Below are 24,433 nucleotides of genomic sequence, written 5' to 3' on the forward strand. Positions count from 1 at the left end.
TTAGAAGGAAGGCAGTTGGTGCTGTGCTGGCTTGTTCCGTTTCTGTGGCGGCAAAAAGCTCTGAGATAAGGGCATCACATAAAACAAAAATTGATTTCTTTACATCGGTATCTGCCACGGAGGATGTTGGAAAATTCACATACTGTGCCCTTTCCTGTGGCAGAAAAATCTGAAGAACTTTCTCAATCGGAAATGTCAAAAGAGGTTTCGGAAAATATTGATGAAATGGAGAGCAAGGGATTGCCAGGATCAGTCAGGATTTCCCTGAGGGCTCTGGAGGAAGAGCAGCATGGAGGTACTGAGCCACCAAGGGAGCCGGGCACCCTGCGGTGAGGTGAGCGCGGGCCCCGTGCAGAGGAGAGGCTGCGAGGGCGACTGCAAGTTCTGTAAAAGCTTAGAGCCGGGAAACTATAGAGAAGTCCAACTTCTGTACAGAGCAAGTGAGTTGCTTGAAGCTCTGATAGAGAACAGAGCAGGGAGATTTGGAAAATGGTATAATGGAAGTCGGTCCCATTTTCAAAGGAGGAATTAATGCCTTGCAAATCTATTAACATTCTTTCTTGAGGATGTTAGCCAGCTAATAGTGTACTTCCCCAACTCCATGGTAACCTCCCTCCCAGCCCTCTTTTCCCAATCTTTTCATGAGAAATGCACACAAACATCCTTTTATGCACTGATAACGTAGTTTCCTCAAGAGCTTTTGTTTTTTGGGTTGGTTTTTTGTCGTTTTTTGGTTTTTCTCAGATCGGGGGGGGAGGTTGCCATGGAGTTACCTATGGATGGGCGAACAGACAATCCCACGCGTTTGGAAAAGGGGGTGAAAGCACGGTGTCAATGTTGGCACGTCATACACAATGTCTGAAGGTAGTACTACTACTAATAATAAAAACATAAAAAGCTGATGGAGCACTGCAGAAGGGTTTCATGATGCTGGGGGAGCAGATGCCAAGATGGCAAGTGGCGTTCAAGGAGAAGTGCCCCCGGCAGAGGGTCTTGCCGGTGGAGCCGGGCAGGCCCCGCGCTGGCCCCCGGGGGCTCGGGGCGGGCCGGCAGCGGGGGGACCGGCTCCCGGGCGGTTTGCGGGGGCCGCCGGCGCCCTGCCCGGGCTGGCTGCGGCGGTGCGGGGCCGGCGGCACCGGGGGGAGGCCGCGGCCGGAGCTGGCGGCGGGCAGGAGCGCGGGGGGGGGGCTCCTCCGGTGGCGGCTGATGGAGCCCCAACCCTCCGGTGCCCACCGCAGGTGACCGTCCAGGCGCGTCCGGGAGGGAAAGGGGTGGGGTGGGGACAGGGAGGGGGGACACGCCGAGCGCCCGCCGGCTGCCCGGCCGGGGCGGGCGCACCCCGCAGCCCCCCTTCGGGGGGTCCGCCCGCCTCCGCCCGCCCCCCGCCCCGCCCCGCGCCGCCGCCGCCCGCCCCCGCCCCGCAGAGCCGCGCACAGCGCCCGCCGCCGCCGGCCGGCCGGGGAGGGGGACGGGGAGCACCGGGCCGGGCCGGCATGGCGGGGGCGGGCGCTGCAGGGCGGCGGCGGCGGCGGCAGGCCCCGGCTGAGCGCTGAGCGCGGCGGCGGGCCATGGGGGCGGCGGCGGCGGGGGGCTGCCGGTGCCCTGCCCTGCCCGCCCGCCGCGCCGCGCCGCCCGCCGCGCCGCCCGCCTGAGCCTCCGAGGGGCTGCGGAGGGAGCGGCGGAACCCAGGTGAGCCCTTGGCCCCGGGGGGGGGGGTGTGCGGCGGCGGGGAGAGCCGTCGGTCTGGCGCTCCGTCCGGGGTGCTGCCGCTTCCCGGGAGCCAGGCGGCTTCCCCCGGGGGTGCGCGGGCTGGAGCGAGGGGATCGCGGGGCGGGGGGGGCGGCCGGCCTGCCGTGTCCTCCCCGGCGCCTGCGGACGCCCAGGCGGCACCGTGTTTCGCACGGCGGGGCGGGAGGGATGCCCGGCTCCCCCGGCTCTGGGTGCCCCGAAGCCGCCGGTGGCGCGGAGGTGCTGGAGCGGGGCTCTGCCTCGTCCTGCTGCTTGAGCCAGGGCCGCAGGGCCAGCTGGAGCCGTGCTGGCCTTCTGCAGGGGCCAGGGGGCGATGGGTTATCCCCTCCCCGGCCATCCCGTCGCCCTGTCGCAGCCCCGGTGGCCCCGGACCGTGGATCTGCGGGAGGTGCTCACCACGGTGCGTGGGGAGGAGGAGGAGGAACAACCCGGGCCGAGGGGCTCGCGTGCTCTGAATCGGATCAGTGCTGCTGAGCACCGCTCTCACCGCACCGCTCTCCCCATCCCACAGCCCCTGGGCAGGGCAAGGCTGGACGGAGAAGGGGGGGCGCAGGGCAGGGAGCGCTGCCACCGCCCCCCAGGTCACCTTGGCATGCTCCCGGGCGGCGACGTTCTCGGTGTTAGTCCGGTATCGTGGCAGTTGCTGTCACGGATCGTGACTGATTGAGCTGGAAGAACAGAGATGAATGCACTTGGCTCCTGGCTTGGGGCTCGTTTGGGTTTTTTTTTCCCTCATTTCCGTGTTCTAGAGCAGTTTGGATGGGATGAGTTTTCCTCCTTGTCAGCAGGAGGACCGGTAGAGAGACGTGCCTTGCTTTTGGGTAACAGCGATGTGAAAACGTTCGCGTCTTCCTCTTCTCTCATGACAACCAGTGCGCCGCCTTCCACTTTCCCGTGCCTCAGTTTCCCCACGCCTACAAGGGAGGGGTGGAGGAGAGGAAGGCTGGTTCGCACCAGGACGGGCCGGGATGCTGCTGTCCTGTGCGGGAGCCTCACCTGGCACGAGACTGCCTCGAGGGCAAGAGCAGCTCTGGGCCAGGCCCAAGGGAGGCTGAGCCTGTGCCGGGGCTCTGGGTGCTGAGGGCAGGCGCTGAGGGCAGGGGAGGGCTGGCGCTGCCTCCCTGCTGGGCAGAGCCCTGGGCAGGGTGCTTCCCCCTCATACTCCTCCATGCCCCTGCGTGAGCTGCTGGCATCCATGTTGTCCTGCAGCGAGGACATGCCGCACCTGAGCAGCAAACAGAAAAAACATGTTTTCTTTTTGTTATAATCTTCTTTTTCTTTTTTTTTTTTTTTTAAAGAAGGGAGTGCTCTGACCTCCCCTCTGCTCATCTCCTGCCCCCATGGTGCCCACCCTCTCCCTGTGCCTTTGAGCAGCAGCGTGGGGCTGAGCCTGCAGCCTCCTGCTCTGGCTGCTCGCTGAGGACCTGCTGCCGTGCTCACCCCCCCGCGATGCTGAACTTTCCCTTGCGTTTACTGACGTGCTCTCTGCCTCCTGCCCAAGTGGCCATCGCCAAGCAGCCGCCCGAGCAGTGGGGATGTGCCAGCGATCCTGTCTGTAAACACCTGCTGGCTGGAGCTGGGGTGCGACGGTGCAGGGCTGTGGTGGGGTGGGGAGTGGGCTCCGGGGGTGCCGTGGGGTGGGGAGCAGGCTCTGGGGGTACATGCACCGAGGAGTGCCCAGTGCTTGGTGAGGGCATCGGCTGGGAGCAGTGGAGCTCCTCGGGTTGTGCGATGCTGCTGCAGGAGCCCATGGGGGAGAGCAGCCCCCCACCCCGGGGCACCCTGGCGTGGCTGCTGTCCTGCTTTGGCAGTTCAATGTGCTGCAGCACCGCTTCAAAGCCCCAGCTTGTGCATCGTTGCAGGCAGTTTCTGCGGGACCCGTGCATGAAGGGGGCACAGGGTGCTGCTGGCTGGGTGCTCCAGCATGGGTAGCACCTAACTGCTGGCACCCCGCGGTCAGAGGGTGTCTGCCTCTTCCCAGGGCTTCGGCACCGCTGGCACCAAGGGCTGTCCCTGCAGCAGTCCTGCTGTGAAGTCCCTGATCCTGTCCCAGGGGCCAATGCTGCTGGCTGCCAGCAGCTGACTCGGCTTCCTGGGAGGATTTCCCAGTGCGGGGGAATTGGGATCACTTGTTAGGGAAGGGCATGTGCAGCAGATGCAAAACCACATCCTCTTTGTACAGCGATGCGTAGGGGAGCACACTGGGGATGCAACTGAAACGGACTCAGGCTTGGTCCCTCTCTGTAAGCCAAGGAGCAGAGTGCTGGAGATAAGGCTGGCAAAGGGAGGAGTTAGGGTGAACAGGGACCCGCTGGCCTCAAGCTTGCTGAGGCAGGAGGGCAGCCTCACGCTTGCAGTGAACAACGGCATGCTTGCAGCGAGCTCTGGAGCTTATTTCTGTCTTGAAGTGAGCTAGTTCGAGCTTTGAACTGAAGCCTAAAAGCATAAAGCCCGGTCTAGCACAGGAGAAGTCATCAAGCGGGAGCAGTCGGGAGATAAGGCGTTGTTTGCACCAGCCGCCTTCGTGTTTTGCTTCACCGCCTGAGCTCGTGGGAGCTGACCTGCGCGCTGGGGGCGAGCAGGAAGCAGGGTCTGCAGAACCCGGGTTTTGCCTCCAATTGCAGCCCCATGATACAAGGAAGATGCTTTTATGGTTTGCTTGGCAGCTGCTCCCTGGCACTGAAGGACAAAGCCTCAAGTCCTCAGCACTGGTCCTTCCCCTCCCTCTCTCCTGATTCGTACCCATGAGTGAGGTGTCATTCGCGAGGGCGAATGGGCACCACATTTCTGTAGTGAAGAAAGTGTTTATATAATGATCAAGTTGGCTGCTGCCTTGAGGAGCCTCCAGCCTGGATCTGAACAAAGCTCAGATCATCTGGGGGTCTTCCACCAAATAAGCCCCCCACCATTGCCAGGGCCTGGGGCAGCAGGACTGCTCCCATTTCTCCTGCTGTGGGGCAGAAAGCAGCCCGAATCTCCAGGGGCTGAGATGCTTTTCGATGCCGCCTTCCCCTCCCAGGGCTCAGCTCTGGCATCGCTGGGTGATGCCTCATAGCCTGCAACAGGACGGGGGGAGATGAACTGATATAGTGGGGCCTTTTGCTCCCTGGCAGAGCTGGTCTTGTTTTGACACGCTCTCTCCCACCCAGCACCCGTCTGCAGCACCAGTGCTGTTGGGTTGCTCTGGCTTTGAAATTAGAGGACAGAGCCAGGGATCCACATCAGCTGGGGAGAAACGCTTGGGAACGTGAAAGGAAATGTGGTACCATCCATCCTCAAGCCGTGCAGCTCGGGGAAGTGGTGGCCTTGGACACTGTGGGCTGGAAGATGCCTCTGAGCTGTTGAATTGTTTTCCAATTGATCCAGCCTACCTAAACTAGAGTCTTTTCTCCTTCTGTGGCTCCTGCTGGGAATGTTTAGATCCTTGCTGCTTGGAGGGCTGGTAATCTCTGATCTGGCTGAATATTATCTCTGTGGCAGTCTGTTGGCGTGGCAGTACTGTCCTTTGGGTTCAGCAGCGCTTTCCCTTCTGTCGTTCTCCCTCAGATGGTTGTGAGGGATGGCTCTCCTGCTCAGGGTGGAGAAGGATGGCTCCTTCACAGCCTTCTGGGGTGAGCTCTGCTCATCCTCTGCTCTGACCTGTTCTGGTGGGAGTTGTCCTTTCCCAAAAATATTGGGGGAGGCCCTACATGCACCACAGCAGAGACTTCTGCAGCCAGGACAGACATGGTGGCCAGGAGCTGCCCTTGAGGGCTTGGCAGCCAACAAGCCCCTTCGACCCACTCAAAGTGATGATCAAAGCACCAGGGCTGGGTGTGGGATGGTAGAGGTGCCACAGCTGGACTCAGGGAGCACAATGTCCGGTTTTAATTTGTGCGTGGCACAGCAAGTGCTCTCACGCGTTCACAGATGGACCTTTTCTTCCACAAGGGTGCACGGATCCTCAGCTGTGTAAACATCAGCATGTCTCTGCGTAGCCATACCTTGTGGTCCCTGCTGGGTTTAAAGAGACTCAAGGCTCTGGTCCCGGGTCACAGAGTTGTTTGGTGGTGGAGCTGCATCCCCCTTAGAAGCGGGGTTCCTGCACAGCCCTGTCCCGTTGTAACTCGGAGACAGATGGCCCACTCCATCCCCGACCCAATCCATCCCCACGTGCACAGCCTGAGCACGCAGGACTGATGCCCAGTGACGTTGGCAACACTTCCGAGCTCCTTTGCTGTTCTCTCTCTCTCTTTTAAATTAATCGGGAACTGGCCTCAGCAGCCAATCAATAGTGAGATTTATCTCTTAAATAGCATTATTGATTGCCTAGGAAGCCTGGTTTTGTATTGATAGATACATACACATGCAGACAAGCCCCGTGCCAGGTCCCGGTGGTGAAAGGCACAGTGTAACGTGTGGAGGTGGCTTGTCACCGGTGGGGGCACGCGTGTGTGTGTCCACATGAGGGACGTGCAGCTCCCTATCAGAGAGCAAGGTGATGCACCCCAGGGTCTTTGGGTACAAACCCTTTTGCAACTGTCCAGCGTTATTGTGCTGCCTTGACCACTCTTGAGTTTCTAGTCCTTTCTTCCTAATACGTGACGTTGCGATGCAAACACCGCTGCCAGCTTGCACTGCCTCTTCGTTCGCGGGTAGGGTGCTGTATCCTTCCGTAGGAGAAGACGTGCAGATGTCTGCCCACAAATTGTGTGGTCTCCTCAAAGGTCACTGACCACGCAGGGATTCCTCATGTGGAAGACTTGGGATAGATGTGCAAAACAACGTCTGCTTAGCATTGCCCGGAGGGGCAGGTTGGAGAGCGGGATGGACAAGATGGGCTGGACCCGTCCTACCAGGGAGGGTTTTTCTTTGTGCCGCTCCCCGGGCTGGCAGTGTGGGCTGTGAGCCGACGCATGCGGGAAGCGCGGTGGGACCTGGCTCAGCTCCGAGCAGGTGGAGCCGTGGGAGTGTGACGGGAGACGGCTCGCTGCCGTGTCTGCTTGGGGAAAGGCAAAGTGTGCTGCCACTCTCGAGCCGTCTCCCTCCAGGTAACGGGGAGCGGGGTGGAGGAGGGCTCCCGTGGGCTGTGGGGGCTTCGCCGGCTCTGTGTCCTCGGGGCTCGGAGTGGCTCCTGTCCCTCGGAGGTGGCAGAGGGCTTGCAGCAGCTGGAGTCGTGGCACTCTGCTCAAGGTCCCCGTTGCCTAGCTGCCTGCACTGCGCGCGCCTTCGTAGCGCAGGATGCACGGTGTGGAGGCAGCCCCTGGTGCGGGGGGGAGCCGCTGTCGGTAGCACTGTAAGAGAGGGGCTGGGGGCTGGAGCTGAGCGTGAACCAAGCTGTTGTCCTTTTAGTTTTGGGCAGTGCCACTAACCTCCCCCTGAAGCAGCACCGTGTGCTGGGAGCCTGGCTGCTCTGTCCTCCAGGGTCGTGGAGCACAGCCAAGGTGCAGTGATGCTCGTGAGAGGAATTGCAAAACCTCTTGCCAGGTTTGCCATAGCAAAGTTCAGGCTGTGGCCATTTTGCGTTGGTGCTGCAGACCCACGCTGCCCAGCCTTGCCCGGGGCTGGGAGCCTCACGGCCGCCGCCGCAGCAAGCCTTGCTCGCCTCACCACGTGTGCGAACTCACGCTCGCTCCGCGCGGCACGACAGAGCGTGGCCCCGTGTCCCGTACCTTGCGTCCTGCCTTGCTTTGGACCGTGCTGTCTGGTGCTCTGCTCTCTCCGGGGATTAGCTACGGCTGAGAAAAGTGTCAGCGGCGCTGGCACAGGCAGCTCAAGTGGCACAGATGATCCGTAGAGTCGGATCGCTGAAGCCCGGCAGGTCGGGGCTTGGAAGACCCGTGTGTGAGTGTGTGTCACTGTTTAGCTAATCAACAGGCATGGGAAGTTCTTGGGCGCTGCCGTGCCTGTGTGTACGTGCATATGTATATGTGTCTGTGTGTGTATATGTATAGATGTGTAGTACTATAGCATCTTGCTACTGTTTGGACCCCGTTTTTCTAGACAACGCCTGCCCGCAGCGAGCACCCGGTCGCCTGATCTTAGCAAGCCAATCTGTGCAGGGATCTCTGGAAAGAACAGTTGGGGTTTTATGAAGCTGGCATAATTTACAGCTAAAATAGCACACCAGAAATATGTCCAATCCAATCTCCTTTGTAATCTTGTTTTCATTTAAGCCTCCAGGGTGGTGATGGGGGGAGTAAGGAAAGCAAACTGCGAAGGGAGTTTATTACCCGTGCCGGGGAGATTTGCGTGGTGCTCTGGGCTGAATGACCTCAGTGTACAGAGGTTAAAGCCGGCTGTGGTGCTCCCCAGCTTAAAGGGGTGTCTCCTGCCTATACTGGGGGCCTTGGCTGCAAATCCTTTTGCAGATGGCTGCATGGTGTGCTCAGGACCATCCACACCCCGGAGCCATCCCAAGGCCTGCTCCCACGATGGGGCAGAAAGAGCGATGGTGATGCATCAGTGACCATCGTGTTTGTGTCGGCCTGGCTTGCTCACCAGGAAAAGGAATGAAATTATCTCGCTGCCGCTGCCTTTGCGGGTTGCGTTTCTCTTTAGTTTTCAAACCACATATTGTCCCAGATCTCCTGCCAATAGCAGGGAGCGAACTGATAATGCAGCTGCTATTAATAAAGCAGCGTTGTTACATATTCATATCAATCAGACTTCTAATTCCACAATATTTAAAAAAAAAAAAAAGGCAGTGCTTCACCAGGGTGATGGCGGGAGGTGTCAGGTGGGATGGCGTTGGAGATGTATTTCACTAGAGTTGGCAGAACCTGCTCCCCTCACATTTCTTCTCTTGGGGGTTCCTGTGCTGATCTGGGCCTGGGGTCCTCACCCACCTTCCCCTTGGCCTTCCTTTGCCCCAGCAGCACTGAGCTAAAAGGTGGGATCCCAAAGGCGGTTGTGGGATCCCCTGAGCACCGGCGCTGTGGGGAAACAGGACCGGTGCGAGACGAGGGAGCGCTGAATTCAGGCGGGTGGGTTGGCAGGAATGGCTCAGTGCTCTTCTCCATTTTATATAGAAATTTTCACATATTATGTAAATTAAAAAGCAAAGTATGGAAAATCTGGGTATAAATCTGGGATGTATATATGTTTGTACAGCCATTAGGGAGGAAAGTATACCACAGAATCCTGGCCAATGGATAAATATACTTACACTGCCATTCCTGCAATAAAATACGCTTTTTGTCATTGCTACAGTATAAAAAAAAGTACTGTCTCCAAAACTATAGCAGCATTTTATGGTAAGCCATAAATTGGAAGAGATACCTAATTATTCATAGAGTATTACGGAGGTGTTGGTAAATGACTTCACCATTAAAGCCGCACCGAGACTTGTCCATAAAGCAAAACCCTCTCTCTTCTTAATCATTGAATTCACTGTCCAGATTTGGCCAAATAAATCTTGCGAAGACGAGCACGTTTTCCGATAACGCGGGTCTGGAAACTCGCCCTTACCCTCTGGCCAGGAACATTTTCAAACGCAGCCGTGGGATCTCCGAGTCCTCCGCCAGGCCCCGCAGTCCCCGAGCCCTGTCCCCGGTGCGTGTCGGAGCTGCTCCCAGCTCATCTCTGCTTCCTCCGGCTCCCAGCGCCCGGAGAGCGGTGGTTCTGCTGGGCTCCCAGCGCTGGCAGCCCCGGGAAGCGGGGTTGGCGTCGAGCCCTCCCGACAGCGGCTTTCGGTTGCTGCAGCAAACAGTTTCCAAGCAACTCGGAGGCTGCTGGTCTAAAAGGACTCTCGATAGAGGCATGTAATATTAACTGGAGTTATTAAAAGGAGCAACGCTAAAAAGGATGCGGGAAGGGCAGCCGATGTGGTGTAGCCAATATCCTTCTGCCATCACTCATATCGTAAGTGCTTTGACAAATCTGGAGTCATGTCTCCGCTGAAATGCCTGTAGAGGCCTGGCAAGGCTGCAGGCAGCTCTGGTTCCCAGCCTGCTCCTACGAGTGCTGTGGGCAGGCTAGGTACAGGGCATTGCTGTCCTGCCAGCTGGGCACGGGGACGCATGCAGGGGATGCAAAAGATGCGGTTCCTGCCCCAGAGAAGTTGTGTCTTAGGCCTCCATCCAGGGTTGAGACCTTTTTTGAGCAGGTCTGTTCCCTGATGTTGCCCATACAGTGAGTTCCCTGCTCGTCTGGGAACAGGCAGGAGAAAGCCGCGGGGTGGATCAGGCGTGTCCGTCTCCCTGTGCGGGTATCCAGCCTCCGGCCCTGCCCTGCATTTCCTCTCTGGAGCCTTCACTGCTTCTTTCAGGTCATATTTCCTTGCTCTGCTTCTCTTTATTTCCACTGTTCCGATGCTCCCTTGCATCCACTGTCCGCAGCTACCGTTGAGCATCCATCCCCCTCTTCTCCTCTTTGTTGTTCCTTGCTGTCATCAGCTTTGGGCTGCCGTGGGGGGCCTTGCCCGTGCGAAGACCGTGGACTGCTCAGTACTGAGAATGACCACGCAGTGCTGCGTTCAGGTGGAGAGAGCAGCAGGGAGGCACTGTCCGCGGGCACTGGAAGCAATCTGTCCCTCCACGGGGAGCAGTCTGGAGGTTGCTCCCTCCATTCCTTTACAAGCACGAGCTGGAAATGCTCCTCCTGCTGCTGCCCACAGTCCCGGGAGGCTGACGCGGTGCTGGTGGGAGGTGGGCAAGGAGGTCAGCAGGAACATGCTGCCATCAGCGTGTACAGCCAGCTTGCCTTGGCTGTCACATCCCTTCTCCCAGCTGCTGGGGTTGGACCAGGTCTCTCTGGGGAAGACTTGAGATGGTGTCTGGGTGGTATCTATCACGGCTGGCTGCTCTCCAGCCTTGTTGCAATCTCCAGTCCCATCCCAGGGGCAAACAGAGATCCCAGTGTTGTGCTCCGGCCAAGGACTGGGAGTGATCTAGTGGCTCTTTGTCATATGAGGCTGGATATCTGCACAGGGAGAGGGACACACCTGATCCACCCAGTGGCCTTCTCCCGCCTGTTCCCAGATGAGCAGATGGGTGTCTCTCAGTGGGCTGGCCGCAAACATCCCCAAACATCTCCAGAGGACCACGATGGTGTCTGGAAAACTTCAGATACAACCAAGGGGGACCTTACTGCCTGGGTGCCTGAACTGTTTTTCCTGAGGGCAGTGAAAACACAGGCTGCAGCTTGCTGGCCTGGGGAGATGGGTGGTGTGTGGGCAGCTGAGGGGTTTCTGTGTCTACAGAAAGCCCCTGTAGCATTACTGTGTGTTCACAGGAGGAGGCACAGCAGGATCCCTGCCTTCACCCCCTTCAGCATGGGGAGGAGTGCTGGGATGCTTCCCTGTGGCCGGCTGGTGGCAGTGGGAGAGGCCAGCAGCATCAGCAGGGCTCCTTCCAGGTCTTCGGAGCTTCCAGGAGCCTGAGCCCAAAGGAGAGAGACCCCATGGCAGGGCTTACCGAGATACGAGCTCTGATCCCACAGCTAAGCCCTTTCTTTGTCAGAATGAGTGAATGTGGCTGAGAGGTGACAGGCAGCCGGGAACACGTCCACCGTGTCCATGCCAGAGGCTGGAGCTCCGATCGCACCAGACAGACCTCCACGCTCCTCCAGAAGCCATCTCTGGTGTGAAGCCATGCCGTGCCAGTGTGCTGGAACAGCGTCCTGCTCTCACAGCACCAGCAGCGCTGCGAGGGGGTCTGCTGCCCTCCCTGCCTCCAGCTGCCCACAGTTGGGGTGTTAAGACTCTGCTCCTCAGCTCCTCAAACCCATCCCTTGGGTTGGATGCAGGGCTGTGGGGGTGGCCTAGTGGGGTTGCTGGGGGGAAGGAGGGTGGTGGAGCAGCTTGTGGGATGCTGAAGCAAGCAGGAGTGGGGTGCTGGATGGGAGGGAGGAGGGACCAGGTGCTGCCACCCAATCACTTGGTGTCCACCATCATGTAGCAGTTGAGGCCAGACTTGTTCCACCTCAAGTGGGGAGAAACTGAGGTTAGTCCTGCTGGGTGGACTGGCACCTTCAGCAAGTCCCTTGCTCCCCCAGCAGAGCACAGGATGATTGATTTTGGGAAAGAGTAAGAGAGTTAGAGCTAATTGAGAGAAGTCAGGAGCTGTATCAGAAGCAGGTAGGATTACTGGTGTCACAGGCGATCTGCAAAGTGCCTGCACTGTTTGCTGTGGCTGTGCATAGCAGGAGGCATCTGGCTTTTCTCACCTTGTCCACTTTCTGTCTCTCCTGAGGTAATGTGAGCTCAGGAAGGGGGGTAGATATGGAGGAGGTGTGTTTTTGCTGATCAAAAGCAAATCCAACACATATGTTGTTGTGAGCAAACACTGGCATTGCAGGAGTGCCAAGGGCCAAACAGGGCTTTCTGTGGTGGAGGGACCTGCCTGAGGGCAAGGCAGAGTTGGGAAGGGGCTGGGCAGCTGGGCAGGCGCTTGCAGAGCAGCTGGGGGTGAGATCCATCTCTCCCTGGGTGTGGGAAGAAACTCCTGGATTCTGGAAATACCACTGGGGCACTCAAATCCAGAGATGGATTTGAAGAGGCAGCTGCTGTCATGGTCTGAGCGGGCAAAGTCCTGGTCCTCAAGCAGGCATTTCACCCTGGAAATGGAAAAGGCTCAGCTGACTTTGCAGCTCTTCCCGATGCTGGTTTGGGCTGGGCTCTGTCCTGCTGCCCCCACGGTGGCCACCTGCACCAGGGCGGCAGCCGGAGGAGCCACCACATACCTCCTGGGCAAGCGATGCCACCGCTCTACACGTGGCACTGCCTACATGTGCGATAGCTGCACCGGGCGGTTCGCAAACAGGCTGCGCTGGAAAGGTGCCCAAGGAGGGGCTGTGACAAGAGGAGGGAGGGCAGGCTCTCCCCGCAGGACCAGAAGCGTGCAGGGCTGCCATGCAGCACGGGGTCCCACTGCCAGCACAGCCAGGCCATCGGGAGCAGGCGAGCAGTGGGGCTGGCTGGCTGCTGCTGTCCAGCATCTCCTCCGGTGTTCCAGGACGGGTGAGCACCTAGATTTTGCAAAGTCCACTTTGTGGCAGTGGGAGGGTGTCACCAGTGGTGCCCACAGAGACACTTGCACTGGGGACTTGCTCCTGCCGCTGGCTGCAGGAGAGGATGCTGGGCTGCTGGGCCTGCACGTTAGTGCTGTGCTGCTACCGTAAATCTGCCCGGCATCGGTGCATGAGGACAATGCATAGAGCATTCCAGCTGATTTATGGCTTCTCTGCTCCACGGGGATAGGAGACAGCATTGCACGGCTAGCTCTGCTGGCATTTACTGCGTCATGAGTTGTCCTTCCTCCTCATGCGACGTCAGTGGGACTCAGTGAGTGACTGCTGCCAGGCAGGCGAGTGTGCGCAGGGCAGGAACTGGTGTGCCGGGAGCTCAGACCCGTGTGAGGGTCTGGTGGCTCCAGTGATGTTGTGAGAAGTGGTTGTTCCCGCTCAGGGATGCTGCGTGGTTATGGCATGGCGGTATCGTATCAGCTGGCCCTGTCAGACCCACCTTGCACTGGGGGAAGTGTGGTGGCCAGGTGTGAAATGGTGCCACCACTGCTGCCTGATGGCCCTTGTCTCATGCGTGTCACCCTCCATCCTTCCAAATCAGCACTTGATCTTCCCGAAGCTGCCTTGCTTGCAAGGCTGAAACAACTGTCAGGGTCCTCCACTGCCACCGAGGATGGTACCACGCTTGTGGCCCCCTCTGCTCTCAGCAGCAGGGTAGCCGTGCTCACCCCTGTGGCTCTGGCACCAGCTGTGCAGCCCGCCCGAGGTCTTGGGCTTGCAAAGCTGATGCACCGTGGCGGCAGATGAGGCTGGAAAAACCCCAGAGCAGAGGAGCACGGCCAGGCCTGCGCAGCGGTGGGTGGCGTGCTGAGCCCCGCTCTCTCGAGCCTTGGGAACGCCATTGCCTCCATGCCAGGGGCCCGCGCCAAGGCGGGGCAGTCCCTGCCTGTTGAATCAAGACTCACACGTCTCTCCTTCGCCCTCCCCTAACCAGCCTCCTGCCTGCCGCGGTGGCTGCTGCTGTCCCAACCCATCCCAAGTAGCCCACATAGTTTTCTTCCCCAACCCCATGCTCTCGTTGCCTCTCTCCACACCTCTGCTCCACACGAAGCCGACTCCACCAAGTCTGACCCATCAGGCCGGCGCAGCAAACACCAGCTGCCCGGCAGCGCCACGGGGGAATGGGAAGCAGTGCCGTGCCCCGCTCTGTGCCCCTCTTGGGGCATCCCAGCAGCAGCACCTCAACCTCTTCTCTGTCTCCACACGCTGGGTCGCGGTGGCCAAGTGCCTCCTCCTTCAGTGCCTCAGTCTCCTCATTCTGCCAAGGGGAGCGATAACAGCCCTGAAGGGCTTTGGGAGGAAAGGGAAACGCCGAGCGCCGGCTCTGGCCCTGGTGTGACGGGCTGTGGTGGCCTCCTAAAGCCCCCCTGCCCGAGGACGCCCCTCTCCACCTCTGGTGCTTTGAATGAAGAGATGTGATGCAGCTCTTGGCTAAACGAATCTTTTCTTTCCTACTCAGCATTCAGGGAGCATCGTTTTGGTAACCAAGGTATTTGCATAATCTCTATTTTGTGGTAATTGCTCCCTTTCAGAAGAGGTGCTTATCATCCCATTGGTTTTTGGGGGGGTGTGCTATCTTTGAGGCCAGGTGAAGAGGTGATCCCTAAAGGGGGGTGGCTGGGCTGCTGCTCTGTGGCTCCAGGGATGCCTGCCCCGGGGCAAAGAGGCCCAGGGGAGCCTTTTTGTTCATGAGCTTCTGCACCATCAGTGATCTCCTGCTGCAAGTCCCTTCCTTGCCCCGTGCCTCAGTTTCCCCTTGGCTCCAGAGTCTCCGAGCTGGGGACAGGAGGATTTTCTCATGCCATGTGCCTCCGTGCGGCAGGACATGGGGTCTCCGTCTCTGCAGGAGCTGCCTTCCCAGGGTTGCTCCCTCTCTCCCTGATGTCGTGGCGTAGAAAAGCAGCCGCTGGGAAGCGTTCTGTGGCGCTTTAGCAGCTACCAGAGCAGCAGAGCGGGGCGGGAGGCGTGGGGCTGTCACCCAGCCACAGGAGATGCTGCTCCATGGGGGACACCCCGGCTTTCTGCCCCGGGCCACTGTGGCATGGCACCCGGGGGAGCGGGGGGTCTCGGGGGGCGAGCGGTGGCCAGTGCCTGGCATGCCCACGTTGCCGCCCTCACCCGCCTGGCAGTGTGACTCACTCCCCGAGCAGCAGCTCCCACGCGGCAGCGTTTCCAAGAGACTGAGGAGATGTCTCTAAATGGCAATGGCTGAAAGGGGAGCCCAGACCCTTGTCCGCAGGGCCTGGGTAGGGCGCGTGTGCTCCCCCCGGCCCGCCGAGGAGAGCTGGGAAGTGGCCAGCTGGGGGGCAGGACCCCCGCGCCTGGGGCAGCCTGCATTGGGGTGGAAAGCAGCAAAGCCTGGTCTTGCCCAGCGTTGGCAAAGGTTAGAAAAGCCATGAGGAGGCAGCTGGGATGTGGCGGCGAGCAAGGGAAATGCCCAGCTCCGAGGGCTCAGCCTTCCACGGCCCCGGAGAAGGAGAGGCAGGCAGCCAGCTCTCCACGGGCTTGCAGACTGGCTCTTGGGTTTGCTGCCCATTAAGCATGGGGAAGCAGAGCCTGTTCTGGTCTTGAATTATTTTGGTGCCTTGCTCTCGCGAAGCTCACATGTGCTGTCTGCAGGTCCTGGGGTGCCTCTGGGTCTGGGACAGGCAGCAATGCAGAAACCAGCCTGGCCCGGTGCAGAGGTTAAACCATCCCTGTGCTCTCTGACTGCAAGAGAAAAAAACAGCGCGTCCTTTTCCAGGCACCCGGGTGGCGTTGGTGCTGCCTGACCTGACTGCTAAGTAGGGGCTGAGGTTTCTCACAGCACAGATCTCCGTGCGTGCCAAGCCGCACTGTCCCCCCATCCTTCTCTGGGTGGGAGCGGGGTGCTGCGTCTCTCCCTGCTCTCCTGCACCGGCGTGGCTCCCGGTGTGCCTCTGCCATGCAAACTTGGCTCCTCTTTATTGCCTGCTCTACCCTCCAGGCCTTGCTTCTGTGCTGCCATCAGCCAGATAGCAGAGGCTGCTCCTGCTCCAGCACCGATCGTCTCCCCGGCTGCATTAAGTCTCAGTTTATCTGTATAAAATCTCATGTCATTTATCTTCCTAAAGGCTGGCAGGTAATTCTGTAATCGCCGTCCCTCCTACAGTGCTGGCCTCTTCTCTCTCCTTGCTAGTTTAATTCCCCGGGAGTTTACATTGTCTTTGCAATCCCCAAGGAACGATGCTGCTAAATCCAGATCCCAGTGCCAGTCTCTCTGGGAAGCCCTTAATTCCCTTCGCCATTAGCGGGATGCCTGGTTAACAACCCCTCGTGGCTCCTCTCCAGGTCCTTCTCCCCGTGGAAGTGCTCTGGCCGCAGGGGTGCAGGGGCTTGGCTGCAGTGGGGTCCATGCCCTCTCCTCCCAGCAGCTCTCACTTGGCCCCAGTGCCCAGCTCTGGCGGAGGGTGCCCCCCATTGCCAGGCAGCCAAACCGGGGCTGGTCGAGCCTGGGGCACTGGGATGCTGTGACAGTGTTTGCCCCACACCCTGCAGACCCCCCAGCTTTGATTCCTTCCAGGGGGAGGCAGGTGGTACCTCCCACACGAGGTAGGGCACCCAACACCTTGCCTCAGAGACCCCATGGAAGTTTCTCTCTGCACCCCCCCAGGAGGCAGCTCGTTACCATCTCCCAAGCAGGGTAGGTGGTGGGACACGGGGTGGGGGAGCATCTCCCAGGCTGCGGGCTCTCGCTGGCAGAGGAAATTTTCTTCAGGTTAGACAGAGGATGCTTTGAAGTGGTTCAGTTCTCGGTTGGTTTTTGTGCTTTGCTTTTTTTTTTTCCCCTCCCTTTAATGCGAATTGTATTCTGTGCGTGGAGCAGCTGGCAATTCTCCTCCTGGCTGCTGCCGCGTCACCTCCGAGCAGCTCTTTTAAGACTTCTCTTTTCACTGGCTGTACAGAGAACTCGCGCAGGAGAGCCTTGGGTCTGCTTCTGCTGTAACCCTGCTAATTAGAGAGACATTTCTGAGAAGGTGTTAGATACCTGGTCCTGCCTGGGGTGGGGACACAGAGAAGAGACCTTGGGAGCAGCATCCCCAGCCCATTAGCTGTGGTCATCAGCCTGAAGGTCTGTACAGCCACAGCCAGCATAACCCAGTGTGTGCCTCAGTGATGCTTAACAGCAATAAAATGCTGATTTTAAAAAAAAAAAATTCCTTTCCTCAGCCAAAATCCTCTAGTCCCTGAGGGAGCCCAGGCCTGAGCCGGGCGAAGGAAGGGAGTGTTCCCTGGAGAGCTGGGGCCCTCCTTGAAGCTGTGGGTTCCTGCCCAGAGAGAGAAGGACCTTGTGACTGTGGGAGAGAAGCTGGATGCTCCAGTCTCAGCTCCCATCCCTTGGCTCTGTAAGAGGAGGATGCCAGGGTTTGCTTTGTCTCAGCTCTTCTGAGGAGATCTTTTTATGGCAATGCGTTCCTTTGCTACCTGTTCATGCAGGATGAGATCCAAGTTAGATAGTCTCCGTGAATGCTGATACTAATAACTTGCCTGTGTTTACCTGCCCCCGGCACTATTCTTTGCAAATGAGGTGTCAGCAGGGATGCTGGCGCATGCGAGCCGCTGCGTGTGGGTTTTACAGGACCAATAAAGCAAGGCTGAGGCACGTGGTCAGGAGGAATCACGCTGGCATCCAGCCGGAGAGCCAGTGGCATGTGGGGAAGGTCCGTCTCCCAGGCTGGTTTGAGATGACAGCATCTCATCGCCTGCTCCTTCACCTGGCGCTTGTTCAACAGAGGGTCCTCGTGGAAACAGCTTGATTTAACGTGTGCTCCTCTGCTGAGAAGGTGGCAGTTTGTTACCCAAGCTTCAGTGCAGGCTGATTCCACAGGCATCGCTCTGCTGGGCCCGAAGAGCAAAGGCCAGGTGTAACCCTGTGGGTCTCCCCGGTCCCTGTGTGATTTGGCTGCAGAGCCCTGCTCCTGCTTGGCTGTGAAGGAGCTAGGCCAGGTAAGTCTGTGATCTCTGAGTCCTGCAGCGGCTGTAAGCGGTGTCCCCAGCCACAGCTCCGAGCAGACTGGGAAGCACGTCTCAGTTAATAACACCGCGTCTCTGCCTCGCCAGCCCTAGACATGATTTGGAAACTGCCCCTAAACCCTGAGCCTCTTATTGCCTGTAACCTCTGATACACCTTGACCTCTGCGTGTACAGCCGCAGGACTGGTGGGGCTGTGAGAAGGTGCCCAGGGACTTGGGAGCATCTCCTCTGTCCTGCAAATCTGTGGTACCACCTGTGGTTACGGTGAGCGCCGCCGTGTAACCCATCCCCAGCGTGTGAACGGGCCGGGTGGGAGCTGTGCCTCTGGGAGATCTGCCCCTCCTTCCTCTGCCCCGGCCGCTGGTTCCAGGATTTGCAGATGCTCTGGGTCAGAGGGTTTTGTCTCTCTTCCTTTCTAATTGCAACGAGGATAATTGGTATTGTGGTTGAGCACAAGCGCGGGAAGCCTGTGAGCTCTCCTTCCTCCCCAGCCCCCGTGCAGCTCCCTGCCAGCGGCCAGGCGTGACTGGAGGCTCCTCTCGGAGGAGCTGGCTGGCTGAGTGCCGAGAGGGTGCCAGAGCATCCCAGCATGTTCAGCGCAGAGGGGTCTGTGCTAGCCACCTTCCCCGGGAGCCAGGCAGGCTGCCTGCTCTCCTCCAACCTCATTGCGACCCCTTCACACGCAGGGAGCCCGTTATCATGCCCGGTTAACAGGGAAGGGGGAGGCTGCTTTGTATGGGTTTAGCACTGAGACAGCGGGCCTGGAGCCCAGCTCCTCTTTCCTGAAGTCTTTCACACCTCCCTCCAAGGGTGCCTCTGCCCACTGGGTGCCTTTCTGAGTCAGAAGAGTCTGGGGGGCTGTGACTGACCTCCTCCCAGGGTGCCCTTTGGGTTGGTGGCCTTCCACTCATCCTGGTGGCCTTCCATCCTTCATGTTTCACTGCGTAGGGCTGTTAGGAAAAACATTCCCCTCCCGTGAGGGGTTGGCCACTGCTGCAGTCATCACTGAACCCCAGTGCTGGAGGGGAACCCCCAACCTGTCTTTTCCCACTCCTTGCCCCAGGAGCCCCCCAGTTTTCCCAGATGGATGTCTATCCTAGCCCCAGGACAGAGCTTGTAGCTCCCATCTCCCTGTGACAACGAGCTGCTGGCAGCCAGGAGGTATTAAGAACCAACTGGCTCATCTGCTGAAAGCATTTGATTGTTGTTGTTATCATTTTGATTACCTTTTTTATAGGCTAGCAGAAGGATTTTAATCTGGACAGTGAAGTAGGAAATGGGAGAAGCTGTGCCCAGAGCTTGCCAGCGAGGCGGTGAGGGCTGCTGGATCTCTGTCCACATCTCTGGGAGGTGATTTGGATGCTCTTGGCCAAACTAGGAGTGTCAGGGAGAGGTGTTCCTGGCCCAGTCTCACGGGACTGCAGCTGCCCCTTGTGTTATCCACGGCTCAGCTGGTGCCCAAACAGCCAGTGATGCTTAACCCCAGCCTCACAGCTGCCCGGAGCTGCTCACTGCTTCAAAGCATCAATCTGAGCAGGCAGAGGAAGGGGTGGCGAGCTCCCAAGGCCAAGCTTCAGCTCTCCCTCTGGCTTCTTGTGACTCAGGACAAAGTCATCTGATGCATTCCCGCCAGCGGCTATGACTTGTCATTCACCAAAAGTGCCAAGGTGACAGCTGTGGCGACCACGGGCAGTGGTTTCACTTGCAGATGAGGAGCAGCGTAGATCCTGGCTCTGCGATGCTCTCCGCATGGTAACATGGCCGGTGTGAAGGGGCATGGCAGTTTAGGGAGCCACTGCTGCCGTGCTGGGCTGTGCCACCTCTCCCCCAAGGCTCAGCCACTGCCCACCAGCGGTTTCAACCTGCTGCCAGATGGGTTTGTTTCAGTGCCCTTGGCAAAAGCAAAGTAGCGGTGCTGCAGTGTCTCGGGAACACAGACAGGGGCAGATAGCATGTGGCAGGGGAGGGGATGGCGATGGGGAGGGGGGCTGCATCCTAGGGGACTGGTGTGGGGAGGTGTCTTGCACCATCCCAAGCTCTCAGTGCCACCACCAGCTTCCTCACTGGGGACGTGTTTCTGGAGGGCTGTTGCAGTGTGGGTGTGAGGTGGCCCAGGGCTGTCACACGGGACCTCCATCACTCCCCCCGCCATACCCATAACCCCAGCCCCCTGCCCGCTGTGCCAGCCCCAGTTCCAGGTGCTCAAACAGCAGCCAGTTGGTTGTTTCAGCCCGATCCCATTGGTCCATCGTGGTCTGCGAAGCCTGTGGGCAGCACACAGTGGGTGTCCTGCTGCAGAAGAGATGCAAGGACCCAGGTGACAAAGGCGGTGGCCAGCACCCCTTGGCGAGGGGGCTGCCCAGAGGGGTAATGGAGGGGAGGCAGCGCTCCCACACACTGGGGCTCGGGGTGCTGCAGCCCCGTGGCGGTGCGGGTTGCAGGGCGCCGTGCGGTAATGTGTCGCAGCTAATGCTGCGTGACAGTTTGACAGGTCCTCCCGGGACAGCCGGAGCTGACATGCCATCTTCAGAGCTGTCACTCCTTGGCTTCTGCACTACGGTGTTTATCATAAACAGGCAGCATGGGTAACTCTTTTCCCCAGTGTCTAAGGAGTGAGAAGGGCTGTGGTTTTATTTGCATGTCCTCCAGGAGATAATCAGCACTGGGCTGTGTTCTCCAGACCGATGGAGCTGGCTGGCAGGAGGGCAGGGAGAAGGGGGGTCTAACACGCCCCTGGTCGGAGGAGGTGATGCTGACCACCTCCCTTAGAAGATTGAGGGCTCTGGCAGGAGCATTGCCGTGCCCTGCTCCAGGGCTCGCCCCCATCCAGCCCCAGTGAGGGGTTTTGCACCCACTTGGGCGAGCTGCGGCTGCCGCAGCATACAGTACTCACAGTGCCCTGGCTGGGGAGTGGCTGGGGGTGGCATCGGCTCCTTGGGGCTGGGGTAGCCACTGACCTCTGCCAGGCTCAAGGAGCCATTTTAAGGAAGGAAGGGGCTAGAGATGCTCATGTGGGGCTCATCCAGAGAGGGCACTTGAGGCAGTTCCTGCCCAGCCCCATGGTTAACCCTAGAGCTGGATGTGACGTTGGAAAACGCAGGAGCAGAAGCTGCCCTCCCCAGCCCCCTGAACTTGACCCAGGATATGAGGTCCTGTATGGACCACCGTCCCCTTGGCAGGAGCTCTGGGGCGTGAGGTGCCGTGACGGACCACCGCAGGGGGATGCTTGCAGTCCCATTTCTCTGTGTTGCTGGGTGCTCTTGATGCTCTCCAAGAGCAGTGAGGCTCCCAGTGCTCAAACCCTTTCACTCTCACAGAGAAACAAACCAGGAACACGCACGGTGAAGCAGAATTACCAGCGTGTCTGGAGAGGCAGGGAGCTGGAACAAGACAGGCTCTGACAGCTGCTTTCAGGAGGTCTGTGACAGACCGAGCAACATGTCAGCCACGCACAGCTCGACCTGCAGAGCATCAACCCCTGTTTTGCCTGGCTGCCTTTCGGCACCCACAGCCTGTCCACATCTCAGGAGCTGCCTGGCTCTACCTGTCCTGGCCATGAAATGCATTTGGGGTGGGCGCTGGGGCGGCAGCCATGGGCTGCTCACTTGTGGGACAGCTGAGTGAGTGATGGGGACACGCCGGTGCTGGCGGTGGGGCTGGGAAGCAGCATGTGTTTCCAGGCTGAGTCATGCTGAGGATTGTGTCTTGTTCCTTGTTAAAGAGTCCAGATACAATATTCGCTTGGCAGAAATCAGCTCATCATCCACCTCTCCTCACCTGTCTCTCTGTCCATCCATCCCTCCCAGCTCCTTCACATACCATTAGAGTAGCATCTGTAGGGGAAAAAAGAATCTCTGCTGGAAGATTTGGGTTGCTCTGCTGGGCTGTAAGGTCAGGAAAGCAAAAGCTGGTGCTTGGTATGCAGCGCACGGAACCGACGTGCTGGGCAAGCAGGTACTTACTCAGCTGCAGCAGCGAGGGTCAGCTTTGCACTGGGTTCGGGGCTTGCGTCCATGGGAGGGGGGAAATGATGCCACCAGGACCAGAAGGGGATGATAGGTGAGCAGGGGAGAATGAGACACACTGAGCTCCTGGGTGAGGTCTTTGTCCCCCACGCCGGCCAGCCAGGCAATTGTTGCTACAGAGGGGGACAGGGCACCCATGCTGCTGTCCGTCCTCACCGAGGTGTCTTTGCTCAGCTGCTCTGTGCCTAGGTTATTTTAGCTTTGATTCAGCTCCGAAATTGCCTTGGCTGAAACTCTGTCTCTATTGTTCTCAGTCTGCAGGAGCATCATTGAATGTGTCAAAAAGATAAATTGGAGAAAAGGAGAGGGAAAAAAAAAAGAAAAGAGGAGAGCAGTGCGGTTGGTGGGGGGAGCTGTGCCGGTTGTGGTCTCCCAGGGCTGCTTCAAGCACACATTCCCTTCCAGCTCCCTCCTCACTGCCCTGTCCCCTTCTCTGCAGCGCTGAGACACCCTTCCAGACATCCCCCTTCCCTTCTCCCCTCGGCAAAGCTCATTTAGGCTTAGCACCTGCCCTGCATGAGCCTGGTCTGGGAGCACTGGGAGCACAGACTCCAAGACCTGCTCTCTGTACCTGTCCTGGCTGGGGCTGAGATCACAGAATCACAGAATCATTCAGGTTTGAAAAAGACCCTCGGGATCATCGAGTCCAACCATCAGCCCTACGCTACAAAGTTCTCCCCTACACCACATCCCCCAACAGCTCATCCAAACGACCCTTAAACACACCCAGGGATGGGGACTCCACCCCCTCCCTGGGCAGCCTATTCCACTCTCTGACCACTCTTTCTGTGAAACATTTTTTCCTCATGTCCAGTCTGAACCTCCCCTGTTGCAGTTTAAAGCCGTTCCCTCTTGTTCTGTCACTAATCACCTGTGAGAAGAGACCAGCACCAACCTCTCTACAATGTCCTTTCAGGGAGCTGTAGAGAGTGATGAGGTCTCCCCTCAGCCTTCTCCTCCTCACACTGAACAGCCCCAGCTCCTTCAATCTCTCCTCACAGGATTTATTCTCCAGGCCCTTCCCCAGCTTCGTTGCCCTCCTCTGCACTCGCTCCAGCCCCTCGAGATCTCTCTCGTATTGAGGTGCCCAAAACTGGACACACGCTGAGTCCAGCCTGGTGGATGGTGAGCTAAAGCTCCTGCAGATCAGCCAGGAGCACTGTAGCAGGGCTCTGGAGGCAAACAGAAAAGAGATAGGAGGGAGCAAGACAAACCCAAGCAGGACAGACAGCGAGAGAGGTCCTGGACAGGGGCTTGGAGCAGATCCATGTGCATCCCCAGGGCTTTCACTCGCTGGTGGGCTTGTGCACATCTCGGGGTACAGCACGCCGAAATGCCTGGTCCAGAGTCCATGGAGCTGGGGAAGGTTTGTGCAGTGCAGACCCAGTCTGCATCAGCTGTCTTGGGCTCCAGCCCAGCCTCTCTAGGAAGTCCAGGGGGCCTCTGTCCCAGTGGTTCGAGGAGGGTTCAGGCTTCTGCATCCCTGGAAGGATCAGGCCTGTGGGATGAGGTTTGGGGGTTACCTGTCCATTTGGGGTTATCAGTTGGTGCTGGAAGACATGGCACCGTCCAAGGGCTCCTGGAGGCAGTGCTGGGGATGCAGCATTGACTGCAGCAGGGCAGGTTCCTGTTGTAACACCTTCACCACTGCTAACTCGATCAGCCCCCTCCAGGACACAGCTATCAGGGTGTCGTGGTTTAACCCCAGCCAGTGACTAAGCACCACAGAGCCGCTCACTCACTCCCCCCACCCGGTGGGATGGTGGAGCGAATTGAAAAAAAGGAAAACTTGTGGGTTCAGATAAAGACAGTTTAATAGGTAAAGCAAAAGCTGCATATGCGAGCAAAGCAAAACAAGGAATGCATTGGCCACTTCCCATCTGCAGGCAGGTGCTCAGCCATCCCCAGGAGAGCAGGGCTCCATCACGCGTAACGGTGACTTGGGAAGACAAACACCATCACTCTGAACACCCCCCCCTTCCTCCTTCTTCCCCCACCTTTTAACAGCTGAGTGTGATGTCATATGACATGGAATATCCCTTTGGTCAGTTGGGGTCAGCTGTCCCAGCTCTGTCCCCTCTCAGTTTCTTGTGCACCCGCAGCCTGCTCACTGGTGGGGTGGGGTGAGGAGCAGAAGAGGCCTTGACTGTGTAAGTGCTGCTCAGCAATAACAGAAACATCCCTGTGCTGTCAGCGCTGTTTTCAGCACAAATCCAAAACACAGTCCCATGCTAGCTACTATGAAGAAAATTAACCCTACCCCAGCCAAACCAGCACATTCTCTACCCCTTATTCCATACCATTTATGTCATGCTCAGGTACCACACTACCAAATACAACCTCATTAACCACCACTCCTCTTCCATCCTTTGATACAATACACAGATGTATTTTCCTTAGTCTAGGGACCACCCCTGTAAAATGTCTTTAAAATGTCCACAAATATCCACTGAGACCTCATCACCCTCTACAACTCCCTGAAAGGAAGATGCAGAGAGGTGGGGATGAGTCTCTTTAACGAAGTAACAAAAGACAGGACAAGAGGGAATGGCCTCAAGCTGCGCCAGGGCAGGGTCAGACTGGCTCTTAGGAAGGATTTCTTTGCAGAAGGGGTTGTTGGGCGTTGGAATGGGCTGCCCAGGGCAGGGGGGGAGTCCCCATCC

At 58.3% G+C, this 24,433-nt stretch overlaps 1 protein-coding gene across 1 annotated transcript in view; it reads left to right on the forward strand.

Moving 5' to 3' along the window:
• Window positions 1-1,583: 1,583 nt before the first annotated feature.
• Window positions 1,584-24,433, forward strand: part of FRMPD3 (FERM and PDZ domain containing 3) — a 72,218-nt gene continuing 49,368 nt past the window's right edge. The window contains exon 1 of the mRNA XM_074882945.1: window positions 1,584-1,689. The gene's annotated coding sequence lies outside the window, so the exon portion shown is untranslated. The remainder of the gene's footprint in view (window positions 1,690-24,433) is intronic.

The sequence above is a fragment of the Strix uralensis genome, chromosome 13 (assembly GCF_047716275.1).
Source record: "Strix uralensis isolate ZFMK-TIS-50842 chromosome 13, bStrUra1, whole genome shotgun sequence".
In the NCBI taxonomy this organism is placed as follows: domain Eukaryota; kingdom Metazoa; phylum Chordata; class Aves; order Strigiformes; family Strigidae; genus Strix; species Strix uralensis.